At 31.4% G+C, this 3,999-nt stretch overlaps 1 long non-coding RNA gene across 1 annotated transcript; it reads left to right on the top strand.

The window, feature by feature from the left end:
* Positions 1-1,098: 1,098 nt before the first annotated feature.
* Positions 1,099-1,880, top strand: LOC127105124 (uncharacterized). Its single transcript, XR_007794909.1, has 2 exons — positions 1,099-1,442; positions 1,519-1,880. It is a non-coding gene; the product is annotated as an uncharacterized LOC127105124 (long non-coding RNA).
* The last annotated feature ends 2,119 nt before the right edge of the window (positions 1,881-3,999 follow it).

Genomic DNA, 3,999 nt, shown 5'->3' with positions numbered 1-3,999 from the left:
ATTATCGTGATCTTCCACCGTGGATTGTGTGCAATAAAGGTATTGCACATAGATCTTAGTTTTTACTTACGCAATATTGTATGTCATGTGTCATACTTTGTATTTTATTTTATGGACAAATATATAATGATACCGCTAGACCCTTGTATTGTATCAGTACCAAATTAATATCTCATATAATGTATTTTCTATATGTATATTATACAGGATGCTACAACTAATGTGTCTATAAATACCACCCCTCATTGTAATTGAAATAGAGCAATATTAATAAACTTTTTTTTCCCTCAATCACTCTATAATTTTATCTCAATTTATCATCATTTGTCAAGTAACTTGTGATACAAGTTACCCAACAATAACAAGTGTTGAAGAAGAAGGCAAACGAAACATGTGGACCTTCATCCTTGCTAATGACACACTATCACATCTCTCACCATATGATCTTATCAAAAGGCAATCCGTACAAGACGTTAAATCACTCGCATAAGGTTTAACCTCTCATACTAAGGTTTAACCTCTCATACTATATAAAGATCAGATTGCAAGATTGCACTATTTCAGATAATTAATTCATTCTCACTCTAATATTACTTTTTACTTATTTACTAATTTGAACGTTAAAATAATCAATAGGTCATATTTGAACTTTATCTTTATTTCATCACTTCTTAACCTATCTCTAATTTTTGACCATATTTTATTTTATGAAAAGTAAGTATAACATTTTACTTATTTATTTATTACGAGGTAGCAAACGGTTTTGTCATTTCCTCGAGCAGAATTCCCTATTCTAACTATAAATGCTTTTTTCATCTTCTCTTTAGCTTCTTGATTTTGACTTCATGTCAATACACCCACCCACAGTTTTCTCACGTAGTAGTAATAGTCCTACCTTGGAGTTTAAAAAAGTTACTATTTTCTTTTCATTTTATAATCTAAAAGTACAGCCAAAGTACAATACCATTTTTACTGCTGTTGGTTAGCCACAAACAAGTGGCCAAACATGGACAACAAACAACCCTTTCATCCTCTCCCTTTAACTCTATATACCTCGGAACAACTTTCAAAATTTATTCACACAATCATCTATTTTAACTTTTTTTTTTACCAATTATAATTCTACCAGAAGTCTAAATCATCTAAACTATATATTTAAAAAAAAAACATTTTCATTCTTGTTATTGGCAAAGAATATTTCTTAATTCACTTCGATAAGCCCGATGCTGCAGCTATAACATGGCCCAATGGTTGGAATCACTTATTTCATAGTTTGTATATATGTGTAGGTGTTTACTTTCATCTGAACCTCATTAAGCATTTTTCAGCATCCATTACAAAAGACAGCTAGCACACAAATCACTTTTTCTTGTCTTTCTCTTCTATAAACCAAAATATTCACTTGTTCATCCTCAACTATCAATAAGTCAATTATAACCATGGTATGTATACTACCTCACTCTCATTGATTTCTTCCCTATACATGCTTTTCATATTTCATGTGATTGGTTTTTGCAGATTCTAATGCCATTAATGTTAACTTCATTGATGAAGCTTGCAAAGGCACTAGTGTGTGAACCTACTTCAACTCTCACAACAATTCTCTATTATGGAAACTTGCTTCCTAGAAATCTTAACTTGGACAGATTAGTGAGGAGAGAGTTTCTTCAACAAGAAAATTATTTCTTCCATTTTCTCATTGCAATGTTGAGGTGTGTATGGTAATTATAGTACTAGGACATAAGTATCAAGTTATGTGGTAATTGATGGGAACAAATTAGTGTATGTACTTATGGAAGCACACCATGTGGTAGCATAGTGATATTTGTTCAAAAGGAATGTGTGAAGATTAATGTAGATGTTTCATGTTTCCAGAGACATGTTTCTTTGTTTGTTTTCACCTTGTCATGTTTTTTCATTGTTATTCTTTGTTTTGATTAGTAACGTTATATACATAGTATCTAAAACTATCTGGATGAGATGATAAATAATTTCTTCTGGAATAATCGGCCGTTTTAGATTCAAATTCAATCCTAAACATGTAATAATGTTAAGTTTTTTTGCGAAAAAATTATATCATTGATTATAATCTTCCCTAACTCGAAGAATTAATCTCTTCAACTGCATATATTGGATATCTGATTTCTCCGGATAATTGATTAATATTTCATTTCATCAAAATGGATAATACTATTTTTGGGAATTTTTCATAATGTTTGGATTTAGAACTACATGTTTGTAACGTATTTGGAGTTGATGTTTTCAATGAATTTATCACATAGTAGCTTACTTTAGCAAACACTCTCTCCCATCTTAATTATAAGAAGAAAAAAATTAACTTTCATATAAGTTTAAAATGATAGTAAAATGTATTTAGTTTGAATCTTTGGTATATGTTGTTAATAATTCTTATTTTTCAAGATTTTTGAATTAAAAAAAATCAATAATGTGTAAGAAGGGAAGAATGAAGATAGATTAATAATATTCATGAATATATTATATGAATATATTATTGGCAGTTTGATGTGTTATGAGATTAGAAAACATGTTGAAAATGTGAAAAGCTTGTCCAAGAATAAAACAATGAAAATTATAATAGAATAATTATTTGTACAATATTACTTTCTTGAACGAAAGGAAGATTGAAGAATATAAAATGAAAAATATAAAATGTGTGAATCGATGTGTTTGTAGGTATGATGTGACAATGCTCTCTAGAAAAGTCTTCATAAGAAATGTCGATCAAGGCTTGTGGTTTGGATGATGACAAGTGAAGTTGTCCTCTATGTGTTTGTAGGTATGATGTGACAATGCTCTCTAGAAAAGTCTTCATAAGAAATGTCGATCAAGGCTTGTGGTTTGGATGATGACAAGTGAAGTTGTCCTCTAATGTGACTAAGTAGTGGTGCTTGAGGATCAAGATTGAGATGATCAAGTTGTGGCAATCAAGATATCAAAGTTCAGTGTAAAAAATAAGATATCAAAGCCCAGTTATTGTGATCAAGTGGTGATACTTGGAGATTGATCAGGTGACTATATGAGTCTGTCGGATTACTAACTGCAAGTGCACATTCTATCGTGTAGTTTTAAAAGATATCGAACCCACAAAGACTAATAATCAAACTAATGTTATCTATCGGTCCTATGTAAAGTTAAGGTGAATGATTTCTTTGATTGAATGAATAAAAACAGAAACTAAAGTTAACTTATAAAATATGATAATAAAGAGAGAGAAAGACTGGAATGTGGATTCCGCGCACCTCATGCACTCTGCAACGGATTGACTCAGACTTAAGGTTAAATCGTGTTCAGTAGAAAATATCAATTTAAAGACTAAACCTCATACTCTCGCGCTATTGAATAAAGCCACGCTCCTTAACCATGAGATTTTGCTCTCGCTCGCCCATTTTAATTAAGAAACACATTTTGAAAACTGAACAAATCCTAATTGATGCCTAAAATGCTCTCGCCCTCTTTAGGATTGATGTCCCGTTCCTATTATCTGGTTCGACCCCCACGCTCTCGCAGTGCCGACTCGAACCTTAATTGATTCTCACTCTCGTGACAAATCGTATTAATTTAACTTAGAAACAAAGACCAAAACAGAATTTAATAAAGACTTTAAACCAATTTCATTACCGAGTCCCGTCGGAAACGACGGTCCTCACAAGCTGGACTCAAAACGGTTTAGCTAGACTTGAACTTAATTGAAAACAACTTAAACATAGTAATTTCAATTGAAAACAACATGCTTAAATAATTATAGAATGCGATAACAATAATAATAAAGCGATATAATAAAGAACATGTAAATGCAGGAAAATAAATGTGGGACTGGAAGTAAAGGAGGAACTGGAATAAACTTCAATTATAATAGCAAGGTTATTGATCTAAGAGTACAAGCAAATCTTAAGACTAATTCGTAGTAATCGCTCAATGGAGTGATTATCACGTGAAAAAGTAATTTTGTGCTAAAACTAAACTGACAACGCTTCACCT

This window comes from Lathyrus oleraceus, chromosome 7, assembly GCF_024323335.1.
Source record: "Lathyrus oleraceus cultivar Zhongwan6 chromosome 7, CAAS_Psat_ZW6_1.0, whole genome shotgun sequence".
Taxonomy (NCBI): Eukaryota; Viridiplantae; Streptophyta; class Magnoliopsida; order Fabales; family Fabaceae; genus Lathyrus; species Lathyrus oleraceus.
The sequence above is the reverse complement of the archived record's forward strand: the minus strand, read 5'-3'. Positions and strand labels throughout refer to the sequence as shown.